The 15,813-nt window shown below is 38.8% G+C and overlaps 1 protein-coding gene, 1 non-coding gene and 1 pseudogene across 6 annotated transcripts in view; all 3 read left to right on the plus strand.

The window, feature by feature from the left end:
* SLCO3A1 (solute carrier organic anion transporter family member 3A1) overlaps nucleotides 1-15,813 on the plus strand; it is a 375,411-nt gene that overhangs the window by 300,760 nt on the left and 58,838 nt on the right. The gene's annotated exons all lie outside the window — the stretch shown is intronic.
* LOC114035446 lies at nucleotides 9,078-9,705 on the plus strand (annotated as a pseudogene).
* Nucleotides 9,081-9,220, plus strand: LOC114035857. Its single transcript, XR_003568273.1, has one exon. It is a non-coding gene; the product is annotated as a small nucleolar RNA SNORA7 (small nucleolar RNA).

A 15,813-nucleotide genomic window follows, 5' to 3' on the forward strand; every position in this document is an offset into this window, starting at 1 on the left:
GATGTATATACACTTGCTAAGGACTGAAAAGAAGTAAAATGAGAGTTTAACTGAATAGAACAAATTGAAACTGCTATTCTCTAGCCTAGGGAAATGACAAGGGGTTGAGTTGGGGAGGGATGTCACAAAACCATGCAAATAATGAATGGCTATTACGACTCCATTAAAGTTGAGTGTCACCCAAAGGGTTTTTGTCTATATACACATAGGCTCCACTTCCAATAATTAATACTTCTTAATTTAGAATTAACCATACCTAAAGGCTATGTATGGGTTCCACTAATAAGCATAAAAGAAAAATCTGAGACTAAAGGAAGGCAAACCAACTTTGGAAATTCTCAGAAGACAAAACACTTTTAAATGAAGTATTGATTTAATCAACAATTATTACAAATGCGAGCATATGAAAAGAGAGCTGGTATATATTATTTGGTTTTAATATGTAGCAGGATCAGAGGATTATAGTGTTGGAAGTAGAAGGGGCCCACGAGGCCATCTAATCCAACCCCTTGGTTTTATACACGAACACAACATATAAAAAGGTTATTGTTCACGGTCACACGGCTAGTTAAGTGTCTAAGGAAATATTTGAGCACAGGTCTTCCTTACTCTAGATACAGTACTCAATTGACTAAGAACCATACAAGTGTGTATACACATATGTACACATGTGTGTGTGAATGTGCATATGTATTTTTTTTTTGCTCCCGACTTGTGATTTTCTCTGGAGACAACTCTTTCCACTGGTGCAGATCAACATCTACTTTACAATTTATGGCCTTAGACAATTTCCTAGCGCACTGAGAAGTTAAGGGACTTACTGGCCCAGGTTCACACAGGCAATATGTACCAGTGGCAAGACTTGAACCCAGGGCTTCCTGATTCCAAGGTCATCTCTCTATGCCACCTATCTGTAGAACAAGAACTACATGCAGTATAAAGTGGCATTCCTTGACTTTGTTTGAAATGTATACTCTCAAAGATTCACAATGGATAGAGTGCCAGGCCTGAAGTTAGGAAGACCTGCCTCAGATACCTACTATCTGTGTGACCCTGGATAAGTCACTTAACCTCTTCTCCTCAGTTTCCTCATCTGTAAAATGAACTGGAGATGAAAATGGCAAACCACTCCAGTATCTTTGCCAAGAAAACCCTAAATGAGGTCTGGAAGAGTCAGACAGGACTGAAACAACAAAGAAAACCGTCAAAGAGATTACTGCAATGTTAAGTCTATTACCTAGTAACACAGTCAAGGGTTTTTAATGTGTTAATCAGCCAATGAAAATAGGAGGTCAGCTGATGTTACCCTAAAAGTAACATTTTAAAAATATCTCACTTTTGCAGTTTGAACTTGCTGCTTTCCCCTTTATTTTTCAACTTTATTCATAAAAAGCCTAATATTCTGTTTACCCCTCTGGGGTAAGAGAAGGCAAGGAAGTGATAGAAATAGCTACTAGAAAAAAAGCAACTTTGCCTTCCTCCTACTATTGTGACATAGAGGATCTTCAGAAAACAGAAAACCTTTGCTTCACAACTAGTTTTCTGTCTAACACTCTTAAGCAATGTCTGTGCTTAAATATTTATTTCATTAGTGTGATAGCTATTCATGACAATGATAGATAAGCAATACTTTTTGCTCTCAAAAGGAATTTCCAGCCTAGTTTAGGGGGAAAATACATATATGAATTGTTCTAAGAATAATAACAAAACAAAATACAAAAAAAATTACATTAATTGAATACATAATGGATTGAATCAATCAATGAAAAAGTATTAGAGCACTTACTCCATGCAAAACTTTGTGCAAAGCACTGGAGATACAAATGGAAAAGCAAGACAATAGCTATTGTCAAGGATCTCACATTCTAATGGGGTAGACAGGAAGTTTAAGCTATAAGCCAAGAAACATCCAGGGCTATGCTGTAGCCAGCTCTGATTGGCATTTATAGAACTGATTATTAAATTTTCAGTCTGAGCATTTACAATTCAGAAATTGGCAAATGCTAGAAATCAGGGCTTGATGTATTGTTTTGTTGATAGTCTAAATTTAGAGTGATGGAGAAAAAATTTAATAATGCAGATCAAACTTAAAAGTATGCCATAGATACATTTTTTCCAGAGAGTTGATTGTTAAATGGTTACCAGCACACCATTATAAATGTCCCATGGTCCTTAGGGTGTAGTGGGGCAAATGATTTTCTTTAATGTTGTTTCAATAGATAAAATTGTGTCTGTTTCTGATTTTGAACTATTTGAAAGTATCAAGGACTTTGATGTTGAGAACTTTATTTTCTGGGTTTTCAGTAGCTATTGTGTCTGAGATGCTGGGGCTGTGGTACCTGCAAGAACAGTTACAGGGTTGCATCTCAGAGTGTGGGCTGGAAGCAGGTCAAGTGATAGCAAGTTTATAGAAAAAAAAATAGAAGAAATCAGAGAAGGGTAGATTGAATTAGAAAATCATAGAATTTTAGAATTAGAAGAAACTTTAGACAACATCTAGTCCAGAGTTCTTGTCAGTCCACTTTTACCAAAGCCCTGCAGAAAAGCTGGTATTTGGAATAGAATGATTGGGAGGTTTTCTCTCTGATGCTTACCAGAATTTGGCACTTTGCTACTACTGTTGTCTAGCATTCTCAAAACTAGAGAGGAAAAACTACTAGCTACAACTTGTTGAAGCATAGACAGTAGTTTTCTGGAGGTCTCCTTAGTATCACAGCTTGAGTAATCTTTAAACTAAAGGGAATCTTCTTGAAGATGAAGTAATGCTACAGAATGCCAACTGGAATGCTGTTTTCTGGTTTTCTGCATGAAATCCTTTCTGATTGACTTAGGACTCTCCATAAGGGACATATGAGTAAGGTACTCTAATTTGCCCTGATCATAAACACCAACCAACCTCTCTTTGTGCAATATGATTTTTTTTCTTTTACTTAATCCCCTACATAGGTGGCACAGTGGATAGAGCACTGGACTTAGAACCAGGAAGACTCATCTTCATGAGTTCAAATCTGGCCCCAGACAGTTATTAACTGTGACTAAGGGCAAGTCACCCTGTTGCCTCACTTTCTCATCTGTAAAATGAGTTGAAAAAAGAAATGGCAAACTACACCTGCATCTTTGCCAAGAAAACCCCAAAATTGGACCACGAAGTTGGACACGAGTGAAATGACTCAACAACAACATGCATACAGAACAACTGGTTAGCGCCCCCTCCTAAAATGACAAAACAAAACAAAGAAACCACTTCATTTATATGAAGTCAGAAATTAAATAATCCCTTAAAGCAGGAATTAACAGTTTCTTTCAAGGCTGCCAAAGATGTATAAGACTTCATATGTTTTCCCACAACATCACTACTGTCCTCTCAAGCATTAAGTGGACCTCCTCTGCCCAAAAAAGGATACAATAATCACAATCTGGTGTATCTATAAAACAGAAAGAAAAATAATACTTGCAGGATACAATTTGTATCTTTAGGCTCCAGTGGAAAAAAACATGAAGGATGTAGTGCTTCTACAGAATTAGCTAGGAAGCATTCTGGGACTCATAGAATCATAAGATGGTTGGAGGAACATAGAGTTGGTCTACTCTAGCCTGTCTCTATCATTTTCCAGAAGAAGAGAATAAACCTCAGAGAAACAATATGGTGGCGTAGATAGAGTGGTAGGCTAGGGGTCAGGAAGATTTGGGTTAGATACTTACTAGCCAGATGATCCTGGATAAATCACTTAAATTTTCTAGACTTCAGTTTCTTCATCTGTAAAATAAGGAGATTAGAATTATCATGGGCGTTTTCTAGCCTGGGTTCCATGAGAAGTCATGGGGAATCTAACTCATCAGGAGGTCCACAAGACTAGGTGTCAAAAAGTGAGTATCCAGATTGAAAGGTAAAGAGATTAATGAACTAAGGAAGAGTACGTGGACTGGTAGAAGCATCAATTTATTAGGGTGCAGATTTGGTTTTTATATATATTTTTAGGATCACTTAGAGTACACAGCCAGTAAGTACCATTTCTTGGCAGAAAAAGAAATGAGGAAATGTGAAGCCTTTGGGTCACAGGAGTTACTAAAGACCAAATTTATTTCTATGGGAGATAACATTTCTCTGTGGTTAGTCTTATCAGAATTCCCTGTATTAGCAGGAAATCTCTAAGACTGGGGAGGCTTCTTTTAAAATAAAATCATTCATGTGCTCTTGTTGACACCAACAAGGAGGGAAGTAAAATGCCTCACTGTTATGCTTGCTTGGTCTCAGAAGATATTTCATCTGGGGAGAATGTGTTTCTCCCAAACTCACAGTGGCTTAGGTTCATCATGTCCTCCATATATTCCTTGCCTTAAGTCCTTTCTAGTTCTAAATTTAGGATCTTATGATACTGTAATGGCAAAATCTAGTCTAGAGTTCAGATGTCCTGACTTCATTCACAATGTGAAGCAGTTGGGTTTCTTGGAAGATTCATTAAATGATCAAGGCAGAAAATATACAAGGGTTACTTCTGGTTGCTTTAAAGGAGATGCTAAAATAGGAGGTATAACTCTAATTCTGGACCAATCTTCTTACTCTTTGTTAATTACTAACAAACAGCCCTTCAGGAAAGGTATGTTTCTTAATGGGCCCTCCAGAAGTGGAGACACTAGCTGGGTGGGATTTATTCCCAAAACCCAAAACTGTTTCCTGAAGGTTTTAACCTTGTCTCCTCAAATCCAGAAAAGTGTATTGAGAGAAAGGCTTCTAAGTACCTTTGGCACCAACCTAATTTGCAAGTGAGGTAGAACCAGAGATGACAGCATGCACAGTCCTGTACAATAATAGTTATAGATTACTACAGATATCCATATCACAGCTTTGCAACCTCTGTGGAACAGCCATTTTGGTGACCATCTCATAACTTGTTTATAATGTAGACAAAAAAGAATAAGATTCTTGGAACTTGAATATGCATTTGTCTCCCCCACAGAAAGAAGTCTGGTAAACAAAGCTATGTTTTGCACCCAAGTTGTTCAAATGGGATCTTTTTTCTTTGTTAACTGCATACTTTCTGAGAAGTCTGTTAGCATCCTCCTTAAAAGGTCATGCTACTTCTGGTCAGGAGAGCAAACTTTTGCATTATTTTTCAAATATCGGAAACGGATTCATGTGGGTCCATCTACTGCTACATACCTGGTTTCCCTTGTGTCCAATAGTGTGCATTTTGCAAAACATCTGGCCAGAGTACAATCCATGGCCCTGAAATTAGCAGTAATTTGTCAATGTGAAGATCGAATGATGCTCTGATCAGCTGAGCTAACTAGTTAAGAATAATACATAGCTGATATGTTTGTTCAGCAGTCTTTCAAAAATTTATTTAACTTTCAAGAGAGTCTGATGAGTGTGATGGGCTGTTTCAGTAGTTTATGTTTCTTTTTTTGTTTATAGGTTTTTGTGAGTCTTTTGTGTCTTATGTATGTTTCTGTGGATGCCCCATATCCCTATACTCATAATGTCTTTCAGTGCCTGTATGGGTATTAGGGATACTAATACCTACATTGGAGAAACATGGACATAAGCTATGCTTACACGTTAGTTAAGAGACTTCTCCAGGGTAAAATTCTGAGGTTGGGGCATGAGCCAAAGAAATAAGGTGACCCTTTATGGTCAGGCCTCCAGGATCAATTTGGGTTTAAGTGAAGCCAAAAGAGATAGGAGGAGCCTTGGGCTACAGGTCACATCTGTATCTGTAAACTTGTCATTCACCCCACCTCACCCCCAATGGAATGTAAGCTCTTTGACAAGGACTCTCACTTTTGTGTTTGTATCCCCAGTGCCTAGCATAGCTCCTGGCACACAGAAAATATTTAATCAAATACTTGTTGATCAATTGAACATCAGTGCACATATTTACATTCAAGAATATTTGGCTTTAAGAAAAGTTAATATGTAATAGTCAAACCTAGAAGCATAGTATTATGTCATATAAAAAGTTCAAGAGACAGAGATTCTAGGTAATCAGTCATTTTATTACTCATGCTAGCAATAATTAATCAAAGGGATCAGTGACACACTCAAATGGCAGAGATCCCTCATGGAATCCACTTAATGCTTATATGCCCTTGGGTGTTCCTGAGGGTGGTAATCAACTCTGATTGGTTAACAAGTAATGAGAGAATACATATTAAAATAAAAGGTAAGCTTATTCTAATGAGGCTCTGGGGGATGTGACTCTCATCACTCAGTCTTGGTCAAAGAGACTTATTTATACCCATATCATCCTATCTAGAGTAATCTAGACAAAAGGGGGAATCCACTTTTACCCAGATCTGTCTAAGTAAAACACAATGGACTGGAATCCATCAATTCACCTAAACTAAAATTTCTTTACTTTTTGAATAGATCCGAGTTTTCTGTCTGATTATAATCCCTGAATTTCAAAGGCTGCCTGAACAACCTACAGGGGCTGATTTCTAAATGAGGAAGTGGAAAAGGGGGAAAAAAACCTTAGTCCTAATTCTATAATTAGTTATTAATATAAGAGAAATAATCATTTTTCTCAGTATAGATATAGTCCATGACATAGAAAATCATAAGATCATAGATTTAGAATTGGAAGGAGCTTCAGAGGTAACATAATCCAACATCTTCATTGCACAGATTAGAAAATTGAGGCCAACAAAGATGTGACATGCCCAATGTCACAGAGGTAGCAAGAAGCAGAGCTAGGGTGTGAACCAGTTCCTCTGAGTCCAAGCCCAACCTTCTTTCCACTGCATCCATTGAATAGACAGGGACTATTCACTTGGAAAAATAATTCTTCATTTTATTTTTAAAAGGTTTTGCCAGAGTTTTCATTTAAATAGCCACCTCCCTTGTGAATTTTTGTTTTATAAAAATCAGATTTACAGAAAATTTTTCAGGAACACAGAGTTTTCTTAGAATTAGAGCCAGAAGGGATCCATACAACTTGACTTAGGAACTAAATCCAACCACCTGATTTTACACATCAGAAAATTAAGGCCACAAAAGATTAAATATTTGCCTGTGGTCACAGAGGTAGCAAGCAGCAGACAACCATTGTTAGTGTTGGTGTTGGTGTTGTTGGTCCTTTGTTTTCCAAGAGCAAGCAGCAGAGCTGGAATTTTAAATCAGTTTCCCCTGGCTCTAAATCCAAGTGTTCCTGGCAACGTGTCCCACTACCACTCCAGGTGTTGCTTAAAGATGTATATGTGTGTGTGTACATATCTATACACACACACATATACATATATATATGCATGTGGGTATATATGTATATATGTATGTGGGTGTGGGTGTGTGTATAGAGTGTGGGGGGAGAGAGAGAGAGAGATAGTGTGTGTGTGTGTGTGTGTGTGTTGTGTGTGAATATGTAATCAAGTCTCCACTGTCTGTGTACTAGGAGGAAAGTAACACTGTATTTTACCTTTGAAATTTAAGATATTATTTCTTTGGGGGGGAGGCAGTGACATAGTCACTAAATTTTGACTAGGTAAATCCAATTAGCTTGTTTTTGCTGAGCACATAACAACTGATGGAAAGGAGGGGTGGGGCTTTGAAATTTGTTTTGGCACATGAGGGAATTTTAGTTTTGTTTTTTTGGTAGAGAGAAGTACCAAGAAGTAACTAACTTGATGACAAATGTTTATTGGACAGTAATAGAAGAGGATTGCAAATGGTTGAGGGTGTAGTGTCTGTACTTGGGAATGCCTCACAGGTAATATATTTTCTTTTAATTTTTCAGTATTGAAGTAGTGAGGAGAGAGGGTGGAGAGGCAAGGAAGGGCAGTCCCAAACTTATATGAAGCTTGTGTTGGAACTAGAATTGGATTAGTCGAGTTATCCAGTGTAATTTTAAGAATTGAGATAAAGAATCAGTTCTCTGTCCCTGGGAGAAATTCTCTCTCCATGTTGGCCCCTCACCACCATATCTCTGTATTTGGCTCTAAGTGCAACCTCTCTAAAGGAGTGATGGCTTTTGCAAAAACCCGTTTGATGTGGAAGTGGAATAATACTCCCTCTTCTCTCTCCAAACCTACAAACACACACAAAAGCAATGTGACTGCCATGTAAAGATGGGACTTGAAGCTTTGTGAAAGCTTTTTGTATCCCCGCCAGGGTCGAAGGGGAAGGGAGAGCCAACTATCTGGAGCCAGTGGCATCTGATGACCCTCGGAGAATTTTTATGCCTGATTGAGAGTGTCTAACAGGAGTTTAAAATTCGTCGGGAAAGTCCTCCCTTTGATCAAGAAAAGAAGAACTTAGCGGCCAGAAGCTGAGTCCTCTCACTGCTAAGTCATTCCTGCTGATAGCAGAGTGGATTGCCTCTTGTTGCTGTCTGTATCTTGTATCTGAAAAGACAGCTGCCTCGGATGCCAGTGGGTGGTGGGGTAGAGGAAGATGGGGAAAGAAGACTAGAGATTCATATGTCAAGCTGGCAGCTGGATTCAAGAAAGGGTTTATGGCATGGCAATTGGTCATGGACACTATGATGAAGGAGCTACGGAGTGAGTAGAGAGTCGCAGATAGAGATCTGGAAGGTAGCTGGGAGGCCAGATTCTCCAGCTTTCTCATTTTACTGATGAAGTCCTGAGGTCCAGGGAAGATAAGTGAGTGACTTGCCCAAAGATGCTCGAGCAGTAAGCATCAGAGAGGGGATTTGAACCCAGGAGCTGCTTTTTCTCCTCCTATATACCATACTGCCATCTTCTTCTTTACATATTTTATAAAATAGAATTGAAAATGACAGGGAATATTAAAAGGCCATAACCAGTTCATAACCAATAATTTTTTATAACCAATAATTTTTTGTAAATGTATATTTTGTATATATAATAAAAATTGATGAGCTGCACTTATTTTCTTCTTAACAGTAATTAGAATGAGAAAAGGCACTGGGGGATAGAGGGCTACCCTGAAGTGAGAGAGACTTGGCTTCATGTCCTTCCTCCTCTGCCACATACTGGCTGTAGGACCCTAGGCAAGTCACTTAACTTCTTAAAGCTTCAAGCTTTCGAGATTATCAGATACAGGTGATCGGCATTCTAATACATTGATGACACCACAGTCAGGACAAAAAAAGTAGCATATGGACCTCCTCGGATCGCATCTGGAGAGCTCCCAGTGCTCTTCCAGCTTTGGCTACGGGAGGGAGAGTGAGGCTGCAGAGGAAACCCATTACGCTCCTAGCGTGACCCGTGGCTGGCGAGCGGAAGATAATCTGCGACAAATGGCAGAGCCCGGGCGGTGGTCCCCCCCTGCAGCCGCCCCGCCCCCGTGCTCATGGCCGAGCTTTTGTTTTATAAGCGAGGTGCTTGCCCTCAGAGCTCTCCTAAAGCCTAAAATCGTCAAGAAGAGTACCAAGAAGTTCATCTGGCACCAGTCCGACAGACAGGTCAAGATCAAGAGAAACTGGCGTAAACCAAGAGGCGTTGACAACAGGTTGCAAAGACGATTCAAGGGCTAGATCTTGATGCTCAATATTGGTTATGCAAGCAATAAGAAGACAAAACACGTTACCAAGTGGATTCAGGAAGTTTCTGGTACGTAATGTCAAAGAGCTAGAAGTATTTCTGATGTGCAACAAATCTTACTGTGCCGAGATTGCTCACAATGTGTCCTCTAAGAATCGGAAAGTCATTGTTGAGAGAGCAGCTCACCTAGCCATCGAGATCACCTATCCAAATGCTAGATTGAGGAGTGAAGAAAATGAGTAAAATACTTTGCCCATTTTTATTTGTGTTAAATAAAGCTTCCAACTACTAAAAAAAAAGTAGCATATGTTTCATAATATGTTGAACTGTCACTGGAGTTGGTTTCTTCTACCCCTGGGATGCCCCTCCTGCCAAATGATGAATCATGATACTGCAATGTATTCTAAATGTGAAGTGATGTGTTTGATGGCAGGAACCTAAGAGTCAGGAGTTCTGATTTCCAGTCCTGACTTTGTCACTGATTCACCGAATGATCATGGTCAAGTCATTTTGTCTCCCTGGGCATAATTTCTCGTATGTGTGGAATGAGAAAGTTGAACTAAATTATTTCTTAGTCTCCTTCCAGCTCTAAAATGATGTTGACATAATGAATAAATGTAAGCTCCATGAGGGCAGGAACTTTGTCTTAGCTAAACTTTATATTTCACCTAGGGTCCAATGTTGCTTTGCAAACAATGGGTGCTAATAATTTTTTAAATTGAGTATCAGATTTAGTTTGGGTTATGTTACTTTTAAACGGATATAGAAAAACTCAGGAAAATTTCTCCAAGAAAAAAGAGATGCAGATTTAAAAAGGAGCAAGGGGAAGGGTGGAAAATAAATGCCAGGAGAAGAGCTAAAAGGATTGAGGATCTTTTAAAAGTCAAAAATCTTAACTTTTGTTCTTTTACCATGCTGGATGATAATTGGACAATACATTAATCTCAGCAAATTTTGAAAATAGAAAATGAAAAGGTAAGGATATGACCACCCTAATTGTCATATATGTCTTTAACAAGTATGCAGCAAGTTGCTCATCACTGACTAAAGTCATTAATTTGGTTATAGTCATCAAGGATATATCAGATTTTAATGCTATATGTTAATCATTTGTTAGAGAGGGACAACCTGGTGAAGTGGAAAGAATCTTGGTTCTATAGTAGGGAATCCTGAGTTCAAATCCTAACTCTGATGCCTAATAACTGTGGGACTTTGAGCAAAGCACGTCTCATTCTCTCTCTCTCTGAAACTTTAATTTTCTCATCTGTAATATGTTGATAATGTGGTATTCCCTCTTGGCTACCCCAGCTCAAAGTAATAGGTTGAATCTCTCAAGGGAAATCTACCCAGGTTCAAGGTGTGCTGTAGGTCCATACTCTTAAAGCTTTAGTTTACTACTACTACCACCACCACCACCACTACTACTACTACTACTACTACTACTACTACTACTACTACTACTACTACTACTAATAATAATAATAATAATAATAATAGAATTAACTCAAAACAAAGACATTTATTCAAATGTCAAGGTCTGAACAATAGTAACAAAACCTGCATGCACTCTACCACAGATATGCACAGCATCAGTGGGAAGAGTGGGGACATAAAGAGAGTGTGCTAGGAGAAAGACACATACTTACAAAGGAATGTTGCCAAGGTAACTCCCAGCTGAGATCCTACACGGCTCTGATATACTCTGGCCTGTTCATGGTGTCCTCATGGTGCTTCCCCTTAGTGCGACATCTCGCTGAGCAGGTCAATTAATTGGTCCCTGCGGGCCTGCTCTTTTCCACAGCTCAACCCTGGACTGCCAGGACTAACTCTCTATTGACTCACTCTCTGCTGGGCATATTCTATCCTACTGGGTGAGCGGGCACACTCCAAGACATCATTGCTGAATGCTCCATGACTACGACGCATACTCCTCAGAGCTATCTCCTGGCTCAACTGATTCCTTAGAGCATCGGATCTTAATCTGGGATCTGTGGACTTTTAAAATATTTTGATAACTTTATATTAATTTGTTGATAACTATATTTCAATATAATTGGTTTCCTCTGTAATCCTATTTATTTTATTTTATGCATTTAGACATTATTCTAAGAAGGGTTCTTTGGCCAAACTGCCAAAGATGTCCAAAATATAAAAAAGTTAAAAGCCCCTGCCAAAGAAAGTATATCCTGCTTTTTAAAAGCCCTAAGGGCATTGCTGATTTGTAGCCCATAGCCATCAAGTTTGATTGAAGAACTTCACATTTCATAAAGAGTCAACAAAACAGAAACATTTCTTCATACTTTGTCTAAGACCTTACCATTTGGTTGTCTTTAATATCTGTCTTTTACATTCCATGATTTCATCAGCACCCTGTTACTTGGCCCTTTGATAATTGTATTAAGTGGTTGGGAGAAATATTGATTAAACTCCCCCCCCAAAAAAACCACATTACCTCCCCCCCCACACACACACACACGCTACAATGACAGCCTGAATAGGGTTCTTATGAGCAAAGTGCTTTGTCATCCTTAAAACTCTGTATGAATGTGAAATTTTTCTGGGTTTCTCTATTTCCTTTGTTACTATTATGTGTTGTTGTGTTGTTGTTGTTGTTGTTGTTGTTGTTGACATATGTGCAGAGGACTAAACAAGAAGAAAAACATTTAAACTAAAATAGAAAGGAATTTAGTTGACCATGGAGAGGAACATTTGAATCATCAGAATAACCCAGTGATATGGACAGCTGAAAAAGGTGATAGTATTTCCACCCCACTCCTTCCCCCCAGCCCAGATCTTCAAGAAGAGAATAGACTCATCTGTCTAAAATCATTTAGATCTTCCTAGAATAGGGAGCTGAATCAGCTGATCTCTCAATCAAGTTTCTTTTTCATTCTAGGAGCCTAAGATCTTTTTTTTTTAAAATAAAGTCCCAATAACTTTCATCAGGCACATTGAACAAGTCATTAGAACAAGTCATATGAAGCCAACTGTGCAGGAGATTGAATGCCAGATTCCATTGTCCCAGTTTGGGGGAGGGGGAATTTTAGATTGGAGGTTGATTGCATTCTGACTCCTGTAACATATCTACCTATCCTTCCTTTCCTATGAGATGATATGATTTTCTAGTCCAGCTTCACTAAGATTTATTCCATGACTTCTAATCTGTACAAGTTTTGTGTTTGTTGACATACTTCTTTGTACCTTTATAGAATAAAATAAAAAATGTCATAGAATCACCTAAATCATCCCCCTTGTCTCTAAGAACTAGCAGTTCCTAACACAATGCCTTGTATAGAGTAGGCACTTGATAAACCCTTGCTGAATAAATGAATGACTACTTCAAAACCATCAAGTCAATTCAATCAGCATTTATTAAATTTTTTATTGTGTCCTGAGTACTCTACTAGGCACTGAGAGAGTTACATTTAGGTACGAAGGTCTTACAGAGTTTACAGTATAATAGATTATGGCAAAGACACAAATAATTATGATAAAACTGATTTGACAAACTCCTTAGAGAAGCATAAGGTACTAGATGAGGTCTGTGGCATGGAAATATCATTCTCCACTAGGTGTAGGAGAATACAGGGAAATTTCCTGAAGGACATGGCATTTAGTTCAGCTTTAAATATGATAGAAATTCAACAGATGAAGAAGAAGGGGGAGGACATTCCAGTCATAGAAAACAGATGAGCATAGGTAATGTCAGGAGAGCAGAGAGCATGAGGACAGAAAGAAGTCCATTTTAGCTAAACAGTGATTATGTGGAGGAGAATAATAGTATGAGGTCACTCTAGAAAAAATATGGAGGGCTTTGAAGGTCAGGAGAAAAAGCTTGAATATTAGTTGGTAAGCAAGAAATAGCCAAGCAAAATAGTGACATACAAGACCAAATCCATGCATAAGGAAGATCAGTCAGGTAGTTTATAAAGGATGATTCAGGTGAGGTAGAGACAATACAGATGAGAAGATGTTATTAGAAAGTTGCTAAAACAGACTTGTGTAGAAGTGTGTGGAATTAGTGCTACACTACAGTAGTAGACATTTACTATTTACCACTTACAGAATACTGTTACAGGCTATGGAAAAGATACAAGGCTGAGATAAGATACTACCTGCTTTCAAAGGATTTACATTCTAGTAGGGGAATACTAACACACATAGCTGTAATCTACATTATGATAAGTGTATTCAAATTACCCAAAAAAAGCGCTATACAAATTTGAGGGAGACATTTTTTTATCAACTTGGGACCAGAGAAGTATTCCTGGAAAGGGCATCCCTTGGTTGGGCTTTCAAGACTTGGTAAAGAGGGGAGGAAGGATATTCCAGGCTTAAGAAAAAGTATGAGCAGAGGAATGGTGGCATGAAAACCTATATAGTGCATGTTCAAGGTACAGAAAACAGTTAATTTTGGCTAACATATGGAGTACATGAATGCTAGGCAAAGGAATTTCACCTTTACTCTGAAGGCAATAGGGTGACATTGATGAAATATAATCAAGGGAATGGCATGACCAGACCTATATATAAAGAAGATTATTCTGGCAATGATATACGAGATAAATTAGATGAGGCGGGGGATAATATAACCAGGATAACTGGTAATGAGACTATGAAAGGGAGGGTTGTATAGTAGAAACTGCACTGGCCCTGGGCTCACAGGTCCTAGGTTCAAATTTTGCCTTTAATGTTTACTATATATCTCCTTCAACCTCAGTTTCCTCATTTGTAAAATGAGCTGGTTGGACTAGATTGCCAAAGTCCCTTTCAGCTCTGGTCACTCACCCTTATGGTCGTATTTTCCAGGCAAGTGGTAATGAGGCCCATATTCAAGAGGTTGTTGAGAAATGAAAGAAGAGAGGACAAATTTGAAAGATGGTAAAGAGTAAGAATTGATAGTGGGGTAACTGACTGGCTGTAAGAAATGAGGGAGAAGGAGGAGTCTGAGGACTTTGAGGTTACAGGCATATAAGCCAGCAAATTGTAATGTTGTTTTGAGGAGTAGCTCTAAGAGATGCCACCCTTCAGATTCCCAGATCATCTCAGTGAAGTAGGAGGCTATGTCAGCTCCTGGAAGTGTAGGAGGTGTGGGCTTAAGGACAGAGAAAAAAAGGATATGGACTAGTTGGGGGCATGCACATTGTACAGCATCTCAACGCAGCATCTCAGAAAGACAACTGTCTTTATAACTGGTATTTTCCCTCTATAATGTTGTACTAGTTTCTTATGCTAAGTACCTCCCAGAGAATTAGATAGTCTGATAATTTAAAGCCAGTTTTCTTACATGGCTTTCCAAGATGCCTAATGGTTTCCATGTCCATCGATTTGGCAAAAAGGCATTCAACTACAGGCATTTATTAAGCACTTTCTATCTGCCAGCCAATGTGAAGTATAATTATGTTTTTTAAAGTATCATAGCAAACTGTTTAATGTTTGTTTGATCTTCTGAGACCACGGGTCACTTTTGTCTTTTTTCTTCTTTTTTAACATTCTTTTTTTTAATTTTATATTCCAAATTCTCTACCTCCCTCTCCTCACCCATTGAGAAGACGAGCAATGTAATACTTTTACATGTGAAGTCATCCAAAACGTATTTCCATATTAACCATATTATATGCAGTGCATTTATCAATCAGGAAAAAGCAAAAAGATGGGTGTGCAGCAGTCAGTCAGTCAGTCAACAAACATTTATAATGTGCCAGACACTATGCTAATCCCTAGTGTCATAGGGAAAAACAAAAACATGGTCTCTGCCTTCAAGGAACTCACATTCTAATGGAGGAGACTATATGCAAAAACTGATATATACCAGGGAAGGCACTAGCAGTGGGAGAGGAGGGAAGAGGGAGAGGCATCCTGCAGGAGGTGGAATTTAAGCTGAGATCTGAAGGAGGCCAAAGAAACTATGAAATAGAGGTGAGAAAGAAAAGCATTCCAGGCATGGGGGACAGCCAACAGAAAGGCCTAGAGGGACAGCTAGGTGGTGCAATGGATAGAGCACCGGCCCTGGAGTGAGGAGGACCTAAGTTCAAATCTGGCCTCAGACACATAATGCTTTCTAGCTATGTGACTGTGGGCAAGTCATTTAACCCCAATTGCCTCACAAAAAAAAAAAAAGGTAATGTGAGAATTGTGTTTTTGGGGGCAGCTAGGAGGCACAGTGGATAGAGCACTGGCCCTGGATTCAGGAGGACCTGAGTTCAAATCTGGCCTCAGACACATAACACTTACTAGCTGTGTGTCACTTAACCCCATTGTCTAGACAAAAAGAAAGAAAGAAAGAAAAAGAAAGAAAGAAAGAAAGGAAGGAAGGAAGGAAGGAAGGAAGGAAGGAAGGAAGGAAGGAAG

Source organism: Vombatus ursinus, unplaced genomic scaffold, assembly GCF_900497805.2.
Source record: "Vombatus ursinus unplaced genomic scaffold, bare-nosed wombat genome assembly UNPS02009205.1, whole genome shotgun sequence".
Classification (NCBI taxonomy): domain Eukaryota; kingdom Metazoa; phylum Chordata; class Mammalia; order Diprotodontia; family Vombatidae; genus Vombatus; species Vombatus ursinus.